We start from the raw sequence: 26,103 nt of genomic DNA, 5'->3' as shown, positions 1-26,103 counted from the left end.
TAAAATCCATATTTACATTATATTATAGATCACTTTCTTGTTATGTATATCTTAAATTTTCTTCCAGTTTGCATAACAGTGTTGTATTTTTATATAGTTAAAAGTGCTAAATTTTTCTTTTTTGGCTATTGGATTTTACACCTTATTTAGAAAGTTTTTCATTACTCTGATTTGTATTATGAAACTATTTTATTTTTTATGCTTTTATACTCTATTTTTCTCCTCAATTAACTAATTTTCAGTGCAAGTTAAAGATTTAACTTTCTGTGCACTAAGTGATTATCAGTCACTTAGGCTAATTTAAACTGCGGTAACAAACAATCTCAAATCTCGGTGGCTTACAACTTCTCAGTGTGGCTAATTGGCTAAGGATCTGTTCTTTTTCTTTTTAAATTTTAGACCCTAATGATCAGGCTTTATGTGTAACCTGCCAACAGAAGAGAAAGAGAGATGGTAGAACTGCACCTTGACTATTAAAGCTTCTCCTCAGATGTGGCCCAATAGCTTCCACTACATTTTACAGGACAGCATAAATCATATGACCAACACTGACAACCATGAGTAACAAGTATTATCCTTCCTCAAAGATAGGCCTAGTAGAAAATGAGTTCAATAAGGACTAGTGAATATCTCAATAATAATAAAATCTGCCCAAAGAACTGACATCCCTAAAATCATTAATGGAGTGTCTCCTCTATTTCCACTAGTGTGCTGTACAATTACCTGAAATTGGCTGATGTCATTTTATATAATTGTTATTCATCCTTTTACGAATCTACTATTTGTTGCCAACTAAATAAGTTCTTTGAAATCAGGTAATAGGACAAAAGCCACGTTCTCAGGTCCCCTTTCCCAGAGCTGGCTGGACCCCATAAAGCACGACTGATCCTAATTATTTTATGAGCTTTTATCCTCAGGTCTAGAAAATTTGTGGAAGTGCCCCAAAGGTGCAGAGGCTCTGGGATCTTGTGAAATAGGACACACAAGACCACAACGACCACCAGACACTGTACCCAAAGATAACCTCAAAACAACTCGTAGACTAACTGAAACATTCTGCTCTACAACCACCCCATTACCAGATAAAAACTCACAGCCCCCACCCCTCAGTGCTGGTGCTGGTGCATTTCTGTCTCTACACCTAGCCCTTTCCCTCCCTTAGGAAAGTAAAAATAAAACCTTTACTCTCTGCACTTTCTTCTCCTTGTGAATTCGTTCACAGCCCATGTCACCGACCACCCTAACACTGGGGACTGTCTCCTGGTAGTATACACTTAATCATTCACTGAATGTTTGGGGTGTTGGAGATCATGTAAACATTTATTTACTAGGGCAATGTGTAAGTAAATAATGAGGAAGCACAATTAATTCAACTTACTAGCTATTGTGTTTATACTGGCTAGATGTGATACAGAGAGGTCTGATCAGATCACTGGGGAGGAGAAAGGAGGGGCCATAGGAGGAGGTTGCTGGAGGCAATGGTAAACTGTCTAGGATAGAATTGACTGAGAGGCTGAATGCCTCCAGACTGCATGGAATTGTGGGCTAGAAGATTTGAAATACAGGAAGGGCTCTTGGGCTCTCAAGTGGGCTCGTTGGCTCTTCTTCTTCAAGGATACCTGGATGATTGCACTGCAGCTGACTGCATTTCCCAACAGATGGTATTTTGGATGGGAAGGCACTCTGGGTACCGCCGAGGATCAAGCTGGCCTGGCAGAGTGTGGCATGGTTATTCTTCTGTGGGTGTTTTAGAGGGATGAGCTTTGAGATAGAAGCCTTCCATTCTTCCAAAATTGTGTAGCTTTTGTATCTTGCGTTGTTTTAGTTTGTAAACTAACCCTATAGAAATAAGATAATTAAAACAGGGGGAATGACAGTAGGACTCAGGTGTTAAAGAGTATATCCTTAATTGATAGGCCTGAATGACTAATGAATGTGGAAGTTGTTACTGTAAAATTGTGAAGGGTTTGAATGAAGACTCCTTTCCTTTATCACCAAAACTTTGCCTCTGGAATTTTGCCTAGAGGGTGGCAGTGAGCAGCAGGACCCTAATTGCTGTTTGGTAACAGGTGTACACATTTTTCTGCTGTAAAGTGATAACTGAATTCTGAAAATCTTATGTTCAACAAAATTATGCCCTAAAATGAACAGAAATGTATGGTAAAAACAGGGTCAGGCAAGTCACTCCAAAGTTATGTACTATCACTAAAAATACTGAAAAGAACAAAAGAACATGTATTTTCTGATACATGTGTTAACAGTTGAAAAGAAACATCAGATTGCTAATGCATAAAAAATTCTGAAGTATTGCCCTGACTGGTGTGGCTTAGTGGACTGCACGCCCGCCTGTGAGTCAAAGGGTTGCTGGTTTAATTCCCAGACAGGGCACATGCCTGGGTTGTTGGCCCGGTCCAGCCCCCAGTAGGGGGCACATGAGAGGCAACCACATATTGATGTTTCTCTCCCTCTCTCCTTCTCTCTAAAAATAAATAAAAATATTTTTAAAAAATGCTAAAGTACTTGTAAGGCTTTATCACAATAATTTGAATGTAGAATGATGGAAGAGAGTGTAAAAAATATTTATCCTTCTGAATTTGGAGAGAAGAGCAAAAGGTGCAAAGATTGAGGGGGAGCACTTTTAAAGGCTTCCAGGAACATAGGTGGTCAAGCCAACCCAAGAGGATGTGGGGTAAATGGGCATTTTATTCAGCTGGACTTGTGTACTTTTTGATCAGCAGCTCTTACTCGTAAACATCAAAAAGCTGGGAAAAGAGCTTATGAAGCAAAATAACTTCTTTGTTATTCTGACATCATTTCTCTCCTTACCATTTGTATATGAGCTAATTTTCATTATAGTGACAGACTGTACATTCAGCAACATGAATGGATTTTAAAAACATAATGCTGAGATGAAAAGGTAGGAAACAGCAGGGAATTTATCGTACAAGACTTCTTATGTAAATTAATACAAACAGAGCACTATGAATTTTACAGGGATACATGCATATTTAAGGATCTATCTCAAACACATAAGAGGAGGTATGTGTCCTATTGGGAGGGAGAGGAATTGGGGTGAGTTTTTTCTCTCAGATGAGAGAAAAAACTAAGTGAGACAAGAGAGGAATCTTGCAACCACTGATAAACAGCCCGCTGTGTACTAGAGAGCACAATTAACTCAGCCCCTGTATCTGAGAACACTGTCATCACAGTATGTCTGTTATTAATAAGTACTGAGGAAGGTAGTTAAGCTATGATCTGGCTAAAGCACTCATGTCCTGCTTTTGTTATGGCTATCATTGCTAGGAGTTTTCTAGTCCAGTTAAACCAGTTCAAGATTTCATTCTCCTGTGTGTTAAACTCTGCTAAGAATTCCACTTAAAGATTTTAAAATTAAAGTGTTGGATGCTTCTTGGATGCAGTTTCCTTCTATGTTAGATGCTGGGCACAATGATGGTGTAGTGTCTTGGAGGTCTACAAGGGTGATACTTTGTGAGTTCTCTCTGGATGCAAGATATTCCCTCTTTCCGTAGGTTTGTATGGTAGCCTCGTCCATGCAGAAATGATATCCTCTCACCAGCCTGGTCCCATACTTGTAACATCAGGATCATCAAAGAGCTTTAATGTCCCCCTTGAGTTCCCAGCCCACTTGAGTTTGGTTTGGGGATTTTATGATGACCACAGGTGGAGGATTACTGGGAGCCATATGTACCTTTATTGTGGGTTTGGAGGATACCTGCCACTACCTCAGACTTGGGTTCTTGTTTATTCTTTGATTCTTATAAAAATCTTCCCCTTCATTATGCCTCCCTAGTCAAGCTTATTCTTTTTCCTCCTTCTCATGACAAATTTTCTGGAAGGACATTGTCTCCACTAGAATGTAAGAGAAAAAGGCTTACTTTGTTCACTGCAATATCCCCATGTCTTGAACAGTGCTTAACATAGTATAATAGGTTATTAATAAGTATCTATGTAATGACTGAATAAACAAATGAATCAACAATAATCATTCTCTTCCACTTTCATTCACTATCTAGCATGTTACAATCAACCCCATTCCACCCCCCAAAATACAAAAACTACCTTAGTATCATACCAGTTGAACTGTATGCTACATTTTAGACTATACTGTTTTTAATTTTCTTTCCCCCACAGCATTTGACCCAGTTGTTCACCTTCTATTTTTAAAAAATCAACTTTTCTGTTGGCTTCTAGAAGACTAACTATCCTGAATCTTCTTATATGATTCTGATAATTCCTTTTGTCCTCCTTCTCTGGATAATTTTTCCTCAAAAATATTTTAAGTATTAGTAATCTTTTCTATTTCCCTTTTCTTCAGGCTATTGACTTTGTTGGGGCCTCATTAATATGCAATAGCAGCATCTCTCTGGAATGACAGTCTTATGCTCCCAGAAGTTTATAAGACATTTATTTTCTTGACTGTTTCATAGCTACTTCAATATTAGCATTTTGTAAGTTATACTAAATTCCACCACCAGCAAAATTACTTGCTCTTTCTCCTGAGTTCTACGTTGATGGTCTTGCCTTATATACGGTATCCCAAGCTGGGAATGCTAGTTTTTGCTGATTCCTGTTCTTCCTCCATCCCCTTCCTTTAATTATTCTTCAAGGTCAACCCATTGGACTTAAGAAATGTCTCTGAGGTCAAGCTTCTATTCTTTATTCCCACAGCTTTCATCTTTGCACACTATCTCTGTACTTACTATTGAAATAATTTTTTTCTCTATCACTGCTAAAATTATCTCCTTAAAAAGCAGAGATGTAAATGAATTTTTAAAAAGTATGTTTTGGGGATAGATATATATAATCCATAAAGTACTGGAATGTATGCTTCATAAGTTGAAAAATAAAAAGGATAATTAGGGAAAAAAAAAAGCAAAGACAATCCTTTATCACAAACCCCCATTTTCTCTAAATTATCTGTGTTATAAAGTTTAACATAGCTATACAAAGGACTTAACAATTTAGGCCCATCCTTATTCGCCAAATGAATTTGCTGGCTTTCCTCAATTTGTTTTATTTTTAGTACCATTCTCCACCTCAGTGGTTTTGACTAGAATTCTTCATTGACTAAACTCCTTGATCAAGATGGGTCTCTTCTACCAATGATCTAAAGGTGTAAGATTATCCCTCAAAAGAAAAGGTTTCTACCTTCATCTTATTGCTGTTATGTCAATGCTCACCTCTAGGAAAAAAAAGTGTGGGGCTTTACACTTTTTATTCTTAATACAGTTTCCTCAAACCTGTCTTGCATGTATTGGGTATCCATCTCTTTATCCATCTATCCACCTATCCATCTACCCATCCATCCTATCTGTATCTACCATAAATCCTATACAATTTAATTCCAACTGGAGAAATTTAAATGTATGTACAAAGTATGAAATTTTATTCTACATCAGAAGCAAAAAAATTATAGATTTCAATTATAATGCTTAATAAAATATTACTTCTAGAAATATTATTTGAACCCAATTCAATTTCTTTACTGCCTAGGGTAATTTCTTTCTTTTACTTTTCTTTACTATCTGTATTTATAATAATTTTCATATCTGGTAGTCACAGTCCTTGTGCATTTAGAACTTAAGAATTTGGAGTCAGGGGTGTTTACGCCCTTTGGTGAGGTGTCCTAAGTAGACAATGAAGTCCCTAAATGTACAGTGGGGATTTTAGAAGTAAGGGTCTGTGTGCCAACTGAGATGTCACAAGAGCCATGTTGGCAGAGTTGAATGCAGTTAAAGAAATGTTCTGGGCTTTTTAGAAAAATCATAAAATGGGAAATTTACTCACACTGTATATCCCTAAGTTAAAACATATCAGATACCCTATCCTGATTGTTTTACCCCCTCTCTATGAAGGTTCTACGTTAATGAATCTAAAGAATGAGACAGGAAACTGATTTACAAACCTCTAGTGTGCTTTATAACTTTCTGCTAGGTACCATTGTCTAATCAATAAACCTGGGAACACTGATTTTAAAAATGGAATTTTAGTTAGGTTCTCACATATCATGTATTTCACAATACCAATTTTTCTGGTATTGCGTAGATATAAGGTTAGTGTCCTCATAGAGGCCAATCGTAAATGGATTATAAGAAAATATAACCAGTATTAATATTTGCATAGTTAGCTTAAACAAAAGGGAATAATAGGTGTTTTTTCATTTGTGTTTTTGGTGTTGTTTTGAGTAATGGCATCTCCAAACATGGACATTTCTTTTCTAGTTGTTTATAGTAGTTAAATTGTCTTGAAAAAGCATTTTCATTTTTGTAAAGTAACAGATAAAATACACTTAATATTTTACAAAAAAGAATGAAATAGAGAAGCTTAGTTTTTTTAGTAGGAATATTGGAAAACTATTAAATGACTTTTAGACAAAATCATTACCTTGATCTCAGAGAAGGATGATGTCATTCAGTAGTTTACATCCTGCTCTGAGCCTTGCCACAGGGCCATATCTCCAGTTTCTAATTCTGCTCTGAAGGAGTGAGGGAAATCTTCCTAGGAGGTGTATATCTTCTTCAGAGCTGTCTCCTGGAATCACATATATCCCAGTCCTCCAAGTAGTGAGGGAACAGGAATTCATGAGGAAAGCATTGATCAATGCCACCCATTCACCCAGACCCAGAAACAGTTCAAATCATGTGCAGCCAGCATGACGCTGCTGCTAATCACTCACTCTTATTACCTTAATAAGTGGAGGACACTAGAATAATACATTTTGAGTTGTGAATTAAAATGTCAATGTATTAACTTTGATGCTGTCATAATGAGGTCTGCATTACCAAATTTTTGTAAGCCAGAAAATTAATTATATTTATACTTTTTTCTTAACCAATCACTAACATTTTATAAAAGTACATGGACTCTTATTTGGGAAATAATTTTAGATTATTATCTCAAATGGAGTGTTGTTGATTTTGTTGGTGAGTCAATGTGCTGATTGCTTTACTTCTTAATTCTACTTTCTCAGATGGAATCATATTAAAATCTTTTGACAATAAAACCACACAATGCTTAACTATTAGACTAATCTTCACTGAGTCAATGAGATTCTTAATGAATCTATTGTGTTTATTTGATTTGACTTTATAAAAACAATAGCAGAGTCCATTGACATATATAATGAAGGGTTTGTAAGAACTACCTTAGAGGGTATTTATTTATTTATTTATTTATTTATTTATTTGATTGTGGTTCAGTTTCTGCATATTCTTTGATTTAGGTCTCTCTGCTCAAGATGTTGGGCCAGAAGTGAACAGCCTTGGGATATTAAGGAATAGGTTCTCACTCAGGCAATTAGCCAAAATTGACTGCATTGGTATCAATTGTAGGTATATTATTGTATTCATTTTACTAAAGGGCACATCACATTTTTTCCTTCAGGAATTTTTAGCAAGTGGTTAAAAATAACCTTTAAGAAAGGTTATATTACTGCTGAGGCCTAGCCAAACCTTTTGGATGGAAATCTACATCCATCATACTCAGATCTGTCAAAGTAAGTCGAGTGAGTACTTCAGTAGACATGAGGTTGAATTCAAATGTCACTGCACTATGTTTTCTGAAAATGTGACTGGCCAAGATGACCTTTGTGTGCAAATGTTGCATTTTGTAGTTTGAAAGGTAAGGAGAAGCTAGTCCACAAAAGTATGTAGTATTAGGACCCAATGCGAGCAAACACACATTCAAATTTAATTTTGAAATTGTCAGTTTTGGCTGAGGATGAACATGAGTCTAATCACCTTTTACATTTTCATTTAATCTTAGCCTAAAGATTCTTTTAGGAACAAATTGTGTACAGTGTTGGTCAAGAAAGTATGGAGTTAGCAATTATAGAAAAAGTTGTTTAAATAACCCTTTATTAAACACTTATTTCTTTAAAACATACTGCACATTCTATAATTTTGAACTGTTGCAATTAACTTGCCCAAATTTAACACCTAATCCTAGACAATATCACAAAACAAAGTTAACAGTTCTTCATTAACAATAAGTGATAATGAAGAGTATTCACTTGGGGAGAAATAACTCATCATAAAGAATCTAAATGTAAATTACTTGAAGACTGCCTATTGCATTTTTATATAGTGCAAAACAATGCAAGAAAGAGTTGAATCAATTCTCTTAGTACCAGTTGAAAAAAATGGTAGTGTTCTCAGTCAAAGGGCATTTATTATGCATATTGTGTGCATAGCTATTTACAGATAGATTCTAAATGTGTGAGCTGCAAAACCATGTAATTTCTTTAACCAGTGACATTGTATCTAGGTAAGCCAAAATTCTTTTGAAATAGGTGCCCACACTGAACATAGTTCTCTTCATTCAGCTTCCTTAAATACCAAGGGGATTTAGATAAACCAATGTTGGATTGTTTTGTTCCTACTTTCTCTTTCTTTCACCTAGTACCTCTTTTAGAACATATAATCTAAGGACATGTAGACTGGTTGAACATTTCCTAATTTTAAAGAGGAAGCCATTGCCCCCATGACTATCTCACTGTGTTCTAAGTGGTATCTTGCATGGTGGGACCAAGAATAGAACACTCACATATTCTGCCAATATTGTCCTGCCACTTCCATTCTCCTTTCCTTCTTATTCCTCCTTTCTGGGAACTTTTATCCATTCTCTTGATTTAAACTATCATCTATATGCTTATGATTTTCAAGGTTGGGCTTTTAGTCATGCCTCTCTTCTGCCTAAACACTGTAATATGCATCTACCCACTGCATATCTTTCCCGTGAGTGATGTGTCACAGGGCCCTTTCATACAGTCTCTCCTCCAAAAAACTTGATCTTTGAATATTTCCAATTTCAGTACAATTATAAGTCGTTGAGCAACGTTTGGGAAGATATAAATGTTATAGTAAGTTAGAAATGTGTATCTACCACTTTGGATATATTGTTTATCTTTTTCACTTAATCTGTTATACTTAAAACCTGGGATAATTTTAAAATATATCCTCTCCCTGTTTTCATAATAACTGCTCAATAAGTCTTGCTAATTTTACCTTCCTAGGATTTTAAAAATAGAATAAATGAAGTTGTACATTAATGACTCTTGAGACTTAAGGAATATTAACTATCCTGTGACTGAGATGGATGTATGAAGCTGAAGATTAAAACATGAGAGTGGATTAAATTGCAAGGAATCAAACATAAAATGAGAAGGGCACATGTAGACATGAGGATATAATCTTGGGGCACAAATGTGCTTTGTGTCCCAGGCCTTTTAATGGTTCTAGCACAACTATGGGGTATAGAACTCCTAGAATAGGTCATGTGTGTTATGGACAAAAACTATGACCTCCAGGTTATGTTCTTATCTGACCCTATTCATCTGTTTATGTAGGTTCCTATTGTCCCGGCTCTTTGCTTAGGGCTTTCATTGTGCTAGTCGGTCCTTCGCTGGACTCAAGGCCAGAACCCTGGGTCCTAATATGAACCCACATCTCTGCTTTGGGTCTTGGCATTTTCCTTTAGGCCATGTTGCTTTCCTCTGGCCCTTTCATTTGTGGCTGCAGATAAAAGTAGCTCCTGCCTCTAACTAGACCTTTTCCACCCTTGCTACCAGGGAGGACAGCACCAATCTTCTAAAGGCAGACAGGGAAGAGAGTGAAAGAGGCTTGAAAGAGTGGTGAGACAGGCAGGGTGAGAAACAGAGGAGGGTGCTCTATGAGTCACCAGGAGGGAGTTGTCAGCTGTGCTTTGGACATTGACTGGAATAAGGACTGACAGGAGGGAATGTGGCCTTGGAAGTTTTGTTTGCAGTGAAGAGCTGACCTGACTTTTATAAGCTGGAAAATGACTGTATAAGTTCTTATAGTTTACTAGTCAGGTAACCCACTTACAGAGAAGTAACATGCTTTCAGTTCAGATACCCTTTATATTTATTTTCAAAGCTGATGTCTAAGACACAGTTTGTCTTACATATTTTTTTTGTTGCTTTAATTAAACTCTCACTATACATGCAACACGAGAACAAAATCCAGTACCTTAAGTAACAAAAATCACATAAATATTTCCATTTTTTTTTGTTTAAGATCTCAGAATTGTCTTTAATGTAAACACAGTTCATCTCCACAGAGCTCCCTGGGGTAAGTAAGGTTCTATGTGTCTAAGGGAGGCCACTTCCATCAGGAAGAAGTGGAGTTCTAAGGCTTTACTCTTTCCTACACAAATCACTAGATAATGGTTTTCACATTTAAAAAATGTTCTCAAAAGTCCCAATATTTAAACCAGATAGATGAGGCTGTCCAGTGGGAGGGAGTTGGAAGGAAGGGGGAAGGCTCTGAGCCCTATCTCTGTGGTTATCTCCTGTCCCAAGAGATTCTATAAAAAAAATCCCCTGAACCCTTAATCTCTGGGAAACATAATTTGAAAATTTCTGCCCTGGACACTGAAAGTAGTATTTTAACCACTGAATACTTCAGAGAGCCAGAATACTTGGTCATGTTACTGACTGAAAAATAGTGAGTTTGTTTCTTCCTCTTCAAAACTCTAGTAGAATACATTGGTACACGGTTTATATTAAAGACAGATTGTTCTATGAACTAATTCTCACTTTCAGTTGTGTGAACACTACTGGAGAGAAGAAAGCAAGTCCAATGCTGTGGACAGCCTGAATCCATTTTCAGGGATTCAATAGCCCCTTAAGGGAGTGAGAGGTGAGAGTTCCTGTTCTTCACACTTGCTTGTGAGCACCCATGGTGGTGTCCCAATAGACTTCTCACGTCGCATATTGAGTGGGGCTCTAATTTTATTAGCTAGTTCCATGAATGAGCACCCTGCCACCAGTCAGGATGTCCCGTCACTGACACTTCAGAGAAAGAAACCTGTTCTAGAAATAGTATTTTCCACTCAAATTTATTATTTCTATCTATCTATTTATCTATCTATCTACCTATCATCAATCATTAATCTATTTACCTAAGTTTTCTTGTGACCCTTTGTGTTTGTGTGGTAAGAACACTTAACATGATATCTACCTCCTAACAAAAGTTTAAGTGCAACCTAGTATTGTCACCTGTAGGCACCACATTGTACAGCAGATCTCCAGAATTTATTCATCCTCTAATGAACATTAAGAAGCTTTTGCCTGGCACAGAAGGCATTGCTATCCTGATATTTTCCCAATGTCTCTAGCACAGATTCTTGACAGTAGTTAGATACAGCTTTCCTTAAAAGTCATGACACCATTTCTCTGCAGATCAGGAGAGAAAGGCAGGACTCGCCCTCCATTCTCTGCATGACACTCCATGAGGTTTCCCAGAGTCAAGCCATCTGGGTAAACTGTGACTTTGAAAGCAGAACAGGTGATTATTTTATTAGAAGGCAATAATCTCCAAATACTATCATTATGAGCCTTCTCCTGGCCGCTTTTCAAACTTTCCTTATTAGTTCACAGCAGCCTCTGAAACTGTATTTGTCAACACTGTAGGGAGCACTGTGCAGCCTGTTAGTGGGCCCAGCAAATTGGGGTTTGTTTTGTGAATACTGATGTTTTTGAAAGCTCTGTCCTGTCACTCAGAATGACATTTCATTCTGATTATTTTAATTGGTTTATTTGAAATAGAGTTTAACAAGTGTAATTGCTTTTGTGGTCAAAGGAAGAAAAGTTCACTAAGCTATATTTAGAGATATGTATAATTGTTAAATAGGTTTAGAAGGTTAAGAATAATGCAATTTTGAAAAGAGATAGTACATCAATTTAAATTTATAAATTTGTTTTCTTCAAGCCTTTGCTAAAAGAATTTGCAGCATAGCAGATAATAAAACTAGAATTTAAAGTGATTTCAAAATGTAATGGAGAGAGTTTAAGGTAACCAGAGGGCTGATCACTGATTACAGGGGAAATTGGAGATGGTGGTTTCAACTATTTGGACACAGAGTGAGTAATTTATGGAGATAAATAGAGTAATACAATTTAAGGTTGATGGTACATTTATATTAAATAGTATTAGGTACATATATCTGCTATTATGAAGTCTAATAAACTAACAGAATATACTAATATATATTAAAGTAAGAACGTTATATTCAAGGTCCAAGAAATGTATTTGATATTGGTCAGGCCCTTATCCCAAATGATTAATTTTCTTTATAGGAAAGAAAAAATATAAAAAGAGTAGCAGGATATATCCATTCACTCTCTCATACAAGATCTTTATTCTGTGCCTATTGTACACAAGTCACTGTTCTAGACATTTAGGGAATTGTTGTGAACAACAGAGATCTTGTTTCATGATGCTTATAATCTAGAGAAGGATACAAGCAATAAGCAAGCTGATAAATAGTGTTTATATAATTGAATTTCATGCAATGATATGTTCCATGCAAATAAAGGGAAGAGTCAGAAGTTAGAGAGTGACTAGGGGACAGTATTTAATAATACAATGAGTATGCATAGCACTTTAAAAGTATATGACTGACAGATCTCAGAGGGGAGAAGGGTGAGTGGGGGGACTGGGAGAGATTAGCCAAAGAACATATATGCATATATGCAAAGCCAATGGACATAGACAACACTGTGGTGAAGTTGGGGGGTGGTGGTGCAGGGCAGGGACTTGGTGGGGGGAGGAAAAAGGTGGGAAATGGGAGACATCTATAATAGTGTCAACAAAAAAATAAAAATAATAAAAGTTATTTTAAAAAATATAGTGAACACAAGAAGAATGTTGGCAGCTAAAGATCTATTTAGAATAGCCTCTTTTTATGCTGATGGGGAAGATCTAGGAGAGGAGGACAAACCAATGATCTATGAGTGAGCATAATTACAGAAGCAAGGACTCTCTCTGGGTGAGTGAAGGGGGATTCCAAGGGAACAGTGAAGGTCTGTCTCTCAGTTAAGGTGCAGGTTGGTCATCCATTACAAAGGAATGTGACTTTTGTTTGGTTTGACCTGAGGTTGGTCACCATCTGTGTTTTTGCTTTCAAGAGCCCTCTCTTGCTGCAGTGTTTACACTACAGTATGTGTGCTGGTGTATGTGTTTGGGGTAGGAAGATATTGAACAGAAAGGCTTTGAAGAAGCCACTGCAATTGTCCAGGTGGAAGGTGAAAGAGACTTGAGTGAGAAAGATAGTGATGGAACTGGTGAGCAGTGGCTAGATTTTAAAATATCTAGATGGGATATTTTAGCTGACCAGATATGCTGATAGATTGGAAGTTTAGTGTGAGAAAAAGAGAAGATTTAAGAATAACTCAAATTTTTAGCCTGAGAAAATGAATGATCGGTATACCAATCATATACCGGGTATGGGAAAAGTAAGTGGTGAGAGGAATCAAAATTGTTTGTTTCTTGGGTATTTTAAGGTTGAGATGCCTAATGATAAATAGAGTAAAATATAAGTGCTATGAAAAATGATTCTTAGAGGCAAGATATTATGATGTTTAAGGGTCTAGAGAGACTGGAGCCAGAATGCAGTTCAGGAAGCTAGGTTGGCTCATATGTCAAATGAAGATTATAATAGTACCCACCTTGTTACATTGTTGTAAAGATTAAATGATGAATATTGGTAAAACCTTAGAATATTGTCTAGCACATACTAAGCACCTAATAAATATTAGATATTTATTATAGTGGGAGTATTGTTGATATCACCAAGAAGTTTTTGGTTTGACCCTGTGAGATAACTTCTATGTAGATAGGAAGTAGACCAATCCTAACACAGAGCGTAAGCCTATTAAAATTAAAATTTATATTATGGTTTCTATAATTGCTTTATTAATTAGCCTGTGAGAAAATAATTTGCAAGGCACTAACTCCTCATTTTTTGGACATTTCAAAGCAGTTTTGCTGTGATGCAGAAGACTTTGTACTTTGTGAATGTGAGGTGATCTTTGCGGTTCATTAAAACGTTACTAATAAAAATCACTTAAAACTCTTACTGTTTATAGACTTCCTTTTCATAGGTTGTTGAGTCGCTTTTTTCCTCCTACATGGTAAACCTTTTCTGTTGCAGAATGTACATGTTTCATCCTTGAATCTGTGACCAGAGAATCCATAGTCCATAGCAGCCTGTTCATGGTTCTGTATATCTGACTGATGTGCATTGGTGATTTTAGGTTGAATGGATTGTTTGAGAAAAAGTTACTGGCTAAATATTAATGCATCATTTGTTTTAGAAGCTGTTCCTTTAAGGTTTCTGATGTAAAGTTATACAGTGTTAGACTAGGACCTTTTTTAGGTTATTTCTTATGAAAATGACATTTGTAGGATAAAGAGTGTTATGGAAGGATTTCCTTTAAAAGTTCATTTGTAAGACAATGCTACAACATTTCAACTAAAAAGTCCCAAAATTTCAGGGCCCTGTGGATTTATTTCGTTGCCCAGTAACTGGTTCTTATTATGAATTTTAAATATATAAAAATAGCAAAATATTTTCCAAGTGTACTTAAAATAGAAGGATTGGTAAAAGAACTTATTATGGAATGTAATTGGCCCCCAAAATGGTCATATGCCCAGTAAAAGTTCTGGTCAGAGCTTGTTATATTATTTGCTTTGAAGTAGAATGAAAGCCCATTGTCAAATGAATTAATCAAAATATGATGACAGTTGACTAACTCATCAGCATGACCCAGAGAAAAATCTAAAATTCTGAATACAGTTTGACTATATCCAGCTGCTTAATAACAGTATTTAAAAATGGATTTATGATACCTGCTATAATCTACATTGTTAAGAAGCCCTCTCTTGCTGCTTTGTTTGAACTAGAATATAGATATATGTATTTGTGGGGGGCAGGTGTTATGGAGTAGTGTGGCCTTTGAACGAAGCCATTGCAACAGTCCATGTGAGAGGTATTGTGATAGGTTAAATTGTATTCACAAAAAGATATATTGTAGATTTAACTCCCAGTATTTTTTAACATAAATTTGTGTGAAAATAGGTTTGTTGAAATTACAATTATTTAATGGTGATGAGGTCACACTAGAGTGGGCTCCTGACCCAATACAACTGGTATCTTTATAAGAAGAGGAGACACAGACTCAAGGAGAAGGCCATGTCATGGAGGCAGAGATTGGAGTGATACAGCTTGGAGCCATAGAATGCCCAGGATTGCTGGCAATGCTGGAAGATAGAAGAAGGATTCTACCCAGAGTCCCAGAGGGAACAAAGCTGGTATGACACTTTGATTTCAGACTTCTAGCCTCCATAACTGTGAGAGAATAAATTTTCTTTTTAGCCCCTCACTTTTATGGTACTTAATTATCTCAGCCCTAGGAAACTAATACAGATATTATATTAGTGCTAACACAAGGCAGTCCTGCAACATTCATTCTTTTTTGAGAAAAGCTGCCTTTCTATACAAACCTTAATCTAAATCACTGTAGCATACACAAAAGAAATTATACATACAATGACCCAGAGCAATCATAGCAATATATAATCTTAAGTAATTTATTATTAATATTGATGACATGTGCCAGACACTGTGCTAGCTTTCACATGTTATCTTAATTTTGTCTTTCACCCTCCCCCTCTTCAAGGGCTCTCAGTTACTCCTTTTTACAAACCAGAGACCTGCTGGTTAGAGAGGTTAAAAATCTTGCCCAGGGTCATGCACTTAGGAAAAGGGGCAGTGGAAAACCAGGATTCAAGGTCCATCTGATCTGTAGCCTGAACTCTCAGTTTCTACCTGTGAAGTCTTCATAATTATAGTCTTGATGCAGGGGAAAAAACAAAACAAAACCCTGCAAGGTTAACCTTCCTCTTTCCTGACCTTTTGCTTTCTGCTTCTCATTCCCACTGGCCAATTCCAAGGACTCAGAAGGGAGAGGGAAGGGAAGGAAAAAGAAAAGAAAAATAGTATTTCTTTTCAGATGTGGAGTGAAAGAAAAGGCATTTGCAGGAAATCTGGAAGGCCATTCCATTTTGCTGCAACTTAACTAATGTCTTCAATTGACCCACAAGTCCAATATGTGAAACATTTTGTTAGTTTCAAAACTTCATACTTTTAATCTGTGTATTATGAAATGCATTTTTGTATGGGGGCTGAAAATGTGCAGGAGTTATCTGTTCTTAAAAAGTAACTGGGAAAATATTACCAGTAATGATTATATTTGTTGAGAAAGAGCAAACATTTTCAGGATTTTGTTTCTAGATTTTGTCACTAATGTGCCTTGCAGTAACTGATGAAACACTGACCAAGGGAGATCTCCTCTCCCTCCTCTTCATCCCGACAAAGGACCAGTGGGGAAATGGGCTCCAGCTTTGAGGAACAGATATCAATTTGCCCTTAATTTTATTCTACTTTAGTGGGAAAACAATTCATTTAAAAGAGACTAATGTAATAATTCTCGTAATTAGAATATGTTTCACAAGACAATAAGTCTCTCCATTATTTAAGTCTGGGAAAATAAATTCCTCCATGATATATTAAGGAGAGTTTATAAGGCTTTATGAATTCCATGATTTCTCTTTGAAGCATATCATTAGCTGGCAAATCTATAATCACTTGGATGTATTTTAAGCTATCTATATTTAATGATTCCTTGGGTTGTGGCTCAAACTCATTTTTATTGACTTAATTTGTCATCTTTATAATACAATATAAAATATTAGTATCTTGTTGTGACAGTAAATAATGGTAACCCACAAAGCTTTATATTATTTAAAATGTGATGGGAAAATGGAAACAATAGTATGTAGAATGGATTCAAATATTGAACTGTACAAAATTCAAGTAATTGACATCTTTTGATATTATAAAATCAAAGAACTCCAGACCTGGAAAATATGATCCTCTGGTAGTCCTAATATGTCAATATCAGAACCCCTATTTAAAAATAAAGTTATGAGATCTTAGGGAGCTAAAGTGACTTGTCCAAGGCCACACTGGCAATTTTAATCTCTGCAACAGAATGACTTCATTTTGCAATTGGCTAATGAAAAAACAACTGAATATTACAAAGCAGATTTTTGTTTTATTTCCCATAGTTAGAGATATGCTAATCTAAGTTTGACTCTTTCTCTGCCACTTGGCAATTTATTTGACTGCTTAATGCCTTCATTTCTTCACATGTAACATTTGTCGACTACCTATCTCATTGGGGTTATAAAAAAATCTGAAAACTAGTCTAAATCTTGTTTGGTTTTTATTCTATATTGTCTTTTGGTTTATCTGAAGACACACTTATAGGTCAAGCAATAGCATTTTGAAGGATTTAAAAAATAAAGGTCACATTTTCATTGACAATGGGACCATTTTCTGGATGAAATTTGCAGTCTATAATTACATCTTGTAGCATTTCAATAACACTCTGTTGTGTTTTATTATAGCTCTAGGTATTTAAATAATCATACCATATTTACTGCATCTAATTTATTAATTAAATGATAGAGTGTTCTTATAGAAAGTTTTGCAGACTTAAAAATACATTTCAACATATACATTCAGTTATGTATGATACCTAATTGAAAGAGAACCAGAGATAATTTTTTTTCAGCTTTCCCCTTTTTACAGCTAAAATAATTGTTCCCAGAAGTTGCTACCTTGTGAAGCCCAGCCTGTCATCCTTTGAGGTGTCTCTGGCATGTTAAGATCAAATAGTTTCTATAATTACATTTGGTAATTTTAGAGTCATTATTTTTGTTAAGATTTTCTGTACTTAAAAAAAAAAAACTAGGTCAAGTTGTGCAATGAAAAAACAAAGTAGCAGCATGATAAAAGTGGGAAAAGAGTGAGAATATGTTAAATTTACCTTTAGTTCTGGATATTGTGAGCCTATATGCACAGTCCCAGTAACATAAGTTGAAAATGATCAGTTTATGCATGTGTTAAAGAACTCATTTTATAAACTGTTCAATCAAAGTAGATAATCTCAGTGGTTATGTGGACTTTAGAAAGTGATGATTTGAGGAACAGCTCTAATATTCACTTGAAAGACTTCATAGAAATATGAGAAATACACGAGCTTAAGCTAGTTTGTAACAGGGATTTTTAGGGAATTGAGAAACATTTTGCTAATATATTTCCAAGTGTTTAAGATTTTACTTTTAAAATCTGTGAGTGACACACAAAGGAAAATCTTGCAATTAAATATTGTGTTTGCAAATATGCCTTAATAATATGTAGGCCACTTAAGTGTTACTTGATTTGCATATTGACTTTTAATTCCTTGCAGGGGTCCCCTACAATTCCTTTCAGGAGAGCATTTTACAGGGGGATATGTCCTCTTCAGGAAATTTTAAAAGCAGTCCTGTCAGAAGGCAGGTGGAAGAAGTAGATAATGTTCTCCAGTTCCTAGCAACCTGTGGATCATAGGATAACATCAGCACTACAGTTAGTGTCAATCTTTTGTGGCAGTTGCTGAAACCAACTACTGCTCATATGCCAAATCAGACTGAGGCAAAACACCCATTAGCATCCCTTTTAATCATTTATGTGGCTGAAGAGTCCCACATATCCCATAATTATTTCCATTTGGCCCATGGTGAATCTAACTTAAGGATTTTTTCCCCCTGGGCCCATATAATATCACACCTAATAGTGTCCTAATTACTTGTTATGGAGCAAGAAGACAGAAAAAAAATATATGTGTAAGGCTAAGCTTAGGGATGCAAGTAGTTGTCAGCTCTGAATAATGCGAATTGTCTCTGTGTGTGGACCCTTAGCCATCTCCAGAGAATTTTATAGTGATGGGATTAAAATTCAGCAAATATGTACTCTTTGACCAGCATTTTAACTTCTAGGAATTTATCCAAAGGTTGAATCATGAATGTGCACAAAGACTTAACCACAAACATGTTCATGGCAATGTCGGTTTTAATACAAAAAAATGGAGAAAAACTAAATGTCTACTCATTCACTTATTTGTTCAAAATGCATATTAAACCATTGTTCAGGGCCACTCTCTGTTTTCCTTGCTAACCAATAATACCTGAAGAAAAATAATAATGGTGATATTTCATTTAATAGAATACTAGGCAGCCATTAACAATGCTGTAAAAGAATATTCAATGTCATGGCAAGATGATAACAAAAAACTAGTGAAAAACTAAGTCATATAATGAAATGTGCCTTTGAAAGTTTATATTTTTCAAATATACTGTAATGAATACATATTACTTTTCTAATAAAAACCAAAATAGTATGTTGGGAACAGCCCTTCCTGGTTTCAGAGACTGTAACCCCTCATGGCTAAGACTGAGTGAGAGACCTTGGGACGCTAAGCCACTAAGGAGACAAAGCTTATCTCCCTGCCAAGAGCCCCACCTCTGCCCACTTTACTTCACCCTGCTTGGCCCCCAGTGCATGACCGGTTTGCCAATGAAGGGTAAGATTCCTCAAGGGAGGAATGACCTAAGACACGCATGGTCATGAAAAAGGCCCACAGGGAAGGACTCAGGGGGCAATGGAGGAAGAGGGTGATGGACCCTCGCCCCTCAGTTTTGACATGGCCTGAGTCCTCATTTTGTCTGCAAGAAGTCTTCTAATCTTTTGGCTGCTTTACTTCCCTGGCTGGACCTAAGCCTGAAACAATGCTGGAGGTGGGTGAGGACCTGTGCTGGAAAGCGCTGATTCCCTGGGGCAATCAGGCCTGAGAAAGAATGCAAAAAACCTGAGAAACCTGCTTTGATAATACTCTCAATTTAAATGGTAAGGGTCCAAGCATGAAAAGAATTTGTTTACCCAAAGTTTTATGGTCCTTTAGCAATCTGACCTTGACTCAAAATAAGCTGCAGAGTTTGTTGAATGTTATCTATTTGATTACTACTGCCTGACAATGATTGTTGAGCTTTCCATATATGCCCTGTATTCCTATGCAAATTAAGCCAATAAAAGCCTATCAAGCAAGGGTCAGGGTGCTCTCCTTTTGAGAGAGTGGCCATGCCGTCCCTTTTCCTTCACAGGACTGGTAGTCTGTGTGAATTTGTCTTGTCTCAGCCACAATGCCGCGGACACTGCTTGCCAGCATCTGCATCAATAGTAGATTTTATCTCCAAACAAATTACAAAAGACTTATCAGATTGAAAAATTATGTACATGTCAGTTGATTATGATGAATCTTTTAAAGCAGGGGTATCAAACTCATTTTCACCGGGGGCCACATCAGCTTCACAGTTACCCTCAAAGGGCTGAAATAATTTTAGGACTGTATAAATGTAACTACTCCTTAACAGTTCAACTACTACTCCTAAATTCAATTTACATTACATTTTGTAATGTAAATTACATTTGGCCCTTTGAAGGCAATTGCGAGGTTGATGTGGCCCCTGATGAAAATGAGTTTGACACCCCTGTTTTAAAGGGAAGGACTAATTCAGCAAATATTTATTGAGCATCTATGGTATGTTGCCTTGTGCTGGATTCTGAGAAACAATGATAATGCCTTTAATGAGCTTCAAGCATGGTCAATTGTTCAGAGAAGTGAGCAGTGTGATGACAGCTGTGGAGAGTCTTCAGTTTCATCCAGAGATAGCACCATGTGCCATGGCCTCTAATAGAAAGGATGGTGTCTTACCCCACTCCATTTCACCAAAAAAAATCTGACTGTCCTGTGCAGGATGTGATCATTTTGGGATGCTTTTCTTCAGTCCTTCCTTCTACTTGGACTAGATTTCATGGTTGTAAATATTTTGCTGCTATGCAGTTTTTCAAACCTTTGTCTTTTTCAGGTTTCCATGCATTGATAGCTTTGATTGAAGTGAGGCATTTGCAATAGCCACAAGTGATATTGACAACATCACATGCTGAGAATAAACAATGGTGAACTAACAATGGTGAAGGAAAAACAAAAAGCCCAAGCACAGGCTTTACAGGTTGGCAATCAAAAGTTCATAACAAAGGTCTGGCTCATTCAGTATATGTCTAGGTAGGCATTACTAGATATAAAAATGGAGAGGGTCCTAGCTGGAGGAAGCTGGCAAAGGATGACTTTGGACATGTGAGCAATAAGGATGGTCAAGTTCTTCTGCAGCATAGGAGTTTATTAAAAGCATGTCTTCTTAAACAGCAAGGGAGAATTGAGTCAAGAATATATCCATGGGAGTGCTTAATTCTGCCTGTCTCTATATATAAGTATTGTGAGTCACCAGGAAAATTATATTTAATTAACAATTGAATTTGCTTGGCTCCTCTGAGATTTTCTGGGATGTGATCACTATACAATCAGTCTGCTTACATGAAAGGTAAAAAAAAAAAAATCATTTACTTGGAAGTTCAACTGAGGAAGAAATGATTCTTTGGGATTCCATGTAATCCATTTTAGAATACAACATATTAGGTTTTTCTTAAGCCTTCCTATAATTTCATAGAACAAATATTGACCTCAAGAGTGCCTAGGGAGTTTAAATAAATTTTTCTTATGGAATGGAGGGCACTTTCTCTGATTTTGTTACTCTCATGTACATTAGTAAGCTTCAACTTGGCTTCCTTTTTACTCTAAAGTGCTGAGTGATTACCTCAAACTTTACCTGCCCACAGCAGATAAAGCTGACAAATGTGTTTGAGACTGGTGTAAAACAAACACAAGCAAATAAAAGCTAATATCCCAATCTATGCAGTGTAATTAGACTAATCTACAGCCCAGTTTATGAAGGAAAACTAATTCTGCATCAGATACACAGTTTTCAGGAAACTTTTATGCATGGAACACTGTACATGCCTACCGTAATAAATTGCAGTAAAGTGTGCAACACACAAACACACACAGAAGCACATCTAACATTTGATGCCCCTGGGAGCTATGCTTTTATTTTTTATTTAAATTTGCCTCCAATTTAAGAAGGCTTGTGGCTATTAAATTATAAAGGTCGAACTTTCATGACTCTGGAGCTGGTTTTGGAGTGTATTGCCTACAATTAGAATAACCATTAGAAGGATTTTGTTTGTATACAGGCAAAATGAAGTATAAAGTTGAGCAATGATTGATCAATTTGATCAATTTAAATAGTTAAGCAAAATAATTTAGGCCAAAACAGAGATTATTTTCATTAATTAAAGTTTTCAAGAGTCTAACTTTTCTGAGTAAATTGTTTTAACTGTTTTTTTTTAAGGTTGTGTCTGTATAAGTTTCACTTCAAGTTACATACAATTTGGAAAATTCATTTCAAAAATTTTATTAATTTTATTGTGCTTAAAATTGATAGGCCTTTAAAATCAATACTTTTAATATGAAATATTATTCAAATCATACCAAACTGTATACTGACTTACTTTTTTAAGTTCAGGGCAGGAAACCCAGATTCTATCATATTTTTTCCCTGCTCCAAATCTACAACCCTAAGGAAAAAACAGATACCTGACATCAATATTCAGGGTGCTTGGCATCAAATCCACCCTTTTTTTGTTTTTGGCCAGGCTCTGATTTTCCCCTGGTTCTAATTACTTAGTTTCTGCTTTGTTGTCAAGAAGACCTGCCAGGTCAGGCTAAGTTTCCCTTTGTTGTTGCCTTAAAACCAAGTCTCTGATTCCAATTGCTCCAGGGCTTGGGATTCTGCCTGCAGTACTCCTGGAAACATAGTCTTATTACTTGTTTTCATTCTCTGTAATGCCATCAACCTTTCTGGGTCTTTGGATATAATTTGAATCTAGAATCTTACCAACCATGCAGTGCCTGCCCATCTCAAGGTGGCTCTTCCTCTTGGTTGGCCTCCCATCTTCTTGCCTTTGCAGAGTTCCTTTCAAGTTTTATTTTTTTTGCAGTCTATCCTGTTATCATTATATCACAAGCAGGAATTGTGTAAATTTGGCTCTGATCCAATTAAAGGTCCTAATATAGAAACCCAAAATGGAATAATTTTATCCTCTCTTATAACATAGTTTTAAAAAATCACATGTTTGCTAGCATCAAGCAGGACTTTGTTGGACTAAGACTTAAAATTGGTTGGTTTTTGTGAGAAGTGAGGAGTGGGCATAAGGTTGTTGTTAATTTTCTAAGGTCACATTAATGATGCATAACAATAACAAAACTATAGTTGATTCAGTAGGAATCAACCATAAAACTTATTTTTGCTCTATTGGTGATTAAACGGCTTTGTTGATCTTATCTGGCCTATTTCACATGTCTGGAGGCTCAGCCAGGACAACAGAGACACATGTTTTCTCCATGGGTCTACTCTTTCAACAGGGTAGCCCAGGCGTGATATTGAGATGAGAGTAAAAAAGCAAAAGAGAAGCTAAGAACACATATGTCTCTGCTTGTATCATTTGCTGCTGTCCCATTGGCTGAAGCAGATTACACAGCCAAGTCCAGTATCAGAAGAGCACTGCCAAAGTGAGATGTGCAACACTGGGGCCATGAGTGTAGTTGGTCTACACTGGATAAGGCCAATGTACAAGGATACTTCAATGGACGGCCTCAAGTACTGAAAGAGGCCTGGGAAGAGACATCGCTCTAATGCTAAAAAGAACTTTGCAGTTCTTTTTAACAAGATTCCTCAAGCCAAATCATTTGATTAGTTGTTATAATCTCCTAGACTTATAATTCTTACCATATAGAACACATATCTGTAGCTTTTGACAGAAATTTTCATTAAGAAGGAAAACACCAAAATACTTTTATCATTATGGAGGAATTATGGTATTCTTGAAGTATAGGCAGATGTTTTCTATTATTGACATGACACTCCAATGCCTTGCAAAAATATAAATAAATATTTACTTTTACTTTTAAGAGCTCTGCTGAAAGTAATATTTGTCCTTTACACATTTTAGTCTTGGAATTATTCTGTTTAAAAAAACAAAATAAAAGAGTTTGAGTGAAGCCAGCATCTGTTGACTTTGTTTCCTAGAAATCAGTCACCAAGACATATTCCATTTGCCACCAATGCATGATGGTTCTAAGCAACAGGCAATGGATATAATTTCAAAGCTTCATCTTCCTTCTGGGATTGATCCTTTCTTCTAGTCTTCTAACAGCCCCCTAGGATTTCCTTGTAGGCATTCACACTCCTTTCCTGAACATTCTTCTGTAGTACTTTTTCTGAACCTACTTCCTCCTGCCACAGTCATTGTGCTCTGGATATCATTTCACTATGTCCTCACTCATCAACATTTAATAGTTTTTTGTGTAATCTCACATTACTGAATGTTTTTGCTAAGGTGTTAATAAATAAAATGGCTACCATACAGCAGTTATGTTTAAAAGGAGGCCGTTAATGACTTAAGATGGCTTAAATTATTTTGAGCTTTATGACACTGGTGAAGAAGAGAACTTGGGGTGACTAATATTTAAATATATTTTTCTGATTTTAAACTACTGTGGATTAATTTTAGGCAATTAAGAGAAACAACACTATAAAGGAAATAAAACAACTCATACTCTCACAAACTAGGGATCAAATACTCATTTCTTTTTTTTTTTCAACAGATCAGTTATTTAATTAGGTTTTTCAAAAGAAATTTAGAACTTCATTTTGTTAGGATAAAGGCCATTTGTGAGAGCAAACACAGAGCGAAGGTAGCCCTAGAGCTGGGAATAGCTTTGATTTTTGGCAGAATTTGCGAGTCCACGGCTTTCTGATCAACCTTGCGTTGCTCTGTAATCTCGTATTTCTCATTCTCAGTGTCGAAGATCTCTCCCTCCTGGTGTCTGGGCTTGTGCAGCTTCTTCTTCTTGAGGTAAGTGTCAGTGAGATGCTTGGGGATTTTCACACCACTGATATCAATTTTGGTGGAGGTGGCGATGACAAATTTCTGGTGTGTTCTATGCAGAGGGACTCCATTAAAGGCCAGAGGTCCAGTCACAAGTAGCAAGCCACTGCCCAGCTGCTTCAGGAAAACCACCTCTTGCCCCTGTGGTGCCCAGTGAGGACTATCAGAATGGTCCCGGGAGTGATGCTGGCCCACAGTTTTCTCACATGCTGACTGAAGGGTTTCTTGCCATGGCTCAACAGCTTTCTAGGCAGGTCTTCAGTAGGATAGTATCTAGGCATTTTGTGAAGTTTAACCACTCGGGTACCACCATTCTTGTCTCCACCAACTGGTTTAGTGACAGTAGCCATAACTTTCTCCTTTTTCTTTTCAATCCTGGATTTAGCTGCGGAGTATTTCCTCTTGTACATGACTTTTCGGGAATACATAGCTGACCGCGAGTACCTGCCAATTCTCCTGACTAGGACAGGGTTTCGGCTGCAGTGGGGCTTCCCCTTCTTAGGCATCTTGGCCTTGAGGTGACCCTTCTTAACCTTGCCACCAGCATCAGCCTTCTTGGCTTGGGGTTTCTTCTCCTTAGCATCTGGCTTCTCAGTTTTTTCACCTGCCATCTTGCAAGATGGGAAAAAGCAAATACTCATTTCTTTTCTCATTTTAGAATGGAAAGCCAGAAGTTAGCTGTCTGAGGATGAATTGACACAAACATCAATAGTCTTAAAGAATAGGCTGCTCTCAGAGTCCAGGGCTTGTTTTAATAGCTTTGGAGAACAAAATGTTTGTACCAGATACAGTGCATGATAGTCATCATTTTATTTGTTCCTCACAACTGTCTCATGAGGTAGATAACTATTATTAAACCACTTACAGTTACAGAAACTGAGACTTAGAGAAGTTAAGAAACTTATAGAACAACTTGGCTGTCAAACATTAATTTCCTAGTCCAGTTATGTGATATTGTTATTCTTTTCATTGCCAGAAAATGGAAAGAGGGTGATGAAACCAGGCATTGGCTAAACTTCTGGGAACACTGGGGGACTCTGAGATTTGCTGTGTGATTTCATTGTGGAGTTATAAATGCATATAAGGTGGAGAGTTATGATGAGTACAGAACCCAGAGGTCTAAGGAAGTGTACATTCTGGTTATTTATTGAATATATAGACACCATCCCATTATCTCATTGGGCAAAGACCTGGAGGTGTGTTTCTCATTAAAAGACCAGCATATGAGGGAGAAGAGTAGTGCGTATTTGCCATAATAGAAATTAATAATGGCCAATGCTGGCATTGTTAATGAAAGTGTGGATGACTGTGTGTGTAGGTGTGCATGCTCACATTCTGCTTTGGAAGCATAGCATAGGGAATAAATTATAGAATTATATTGTTGAATATTAGTTAATGAAGGGAATGTAGAGATAATCTAATACATCTCCTTCAATTTACAGTTGTGAAAACTTATGCCTGAAGAGATTGAGTGTTCAAGGTCTTTCA

At 36.6% G+C, this 26,103-nt stretch overlaps 1 pseudogene; it reads right to left on the bottom strand.

Moving 5' to 3' along the window:
• Window positions 1–24,339: 24,339 nt before the first annotated feature.
• Window positions 24,340–25,226, bottom strand: LOC112321551 (large ribosomal subunit protein eL6 pseudogene; annotated as a pseudogene).
• Window positions 25,227–26,103: the final 877 nt, after the last annotated feature.

This window comes from Desmodus rotundus, chromosome 13, assembly GCF_022682495.2.
Source record: "Desmodus rotundus isolate HL8 chromosome 13, HLdesRot8A.1, whole genome shotgun sequence".
Lineage (NCBI taxonomy): Eukaryota > Metazoa > Chordata > Mammalia > Chiroptera > Phyllostomidae > Desmodus > Desmodus rotundus.
Note: the sequence above shows the minus strand (reverse complement) of the source record. Positions and strands in the feature narration are given on the sequence as shown.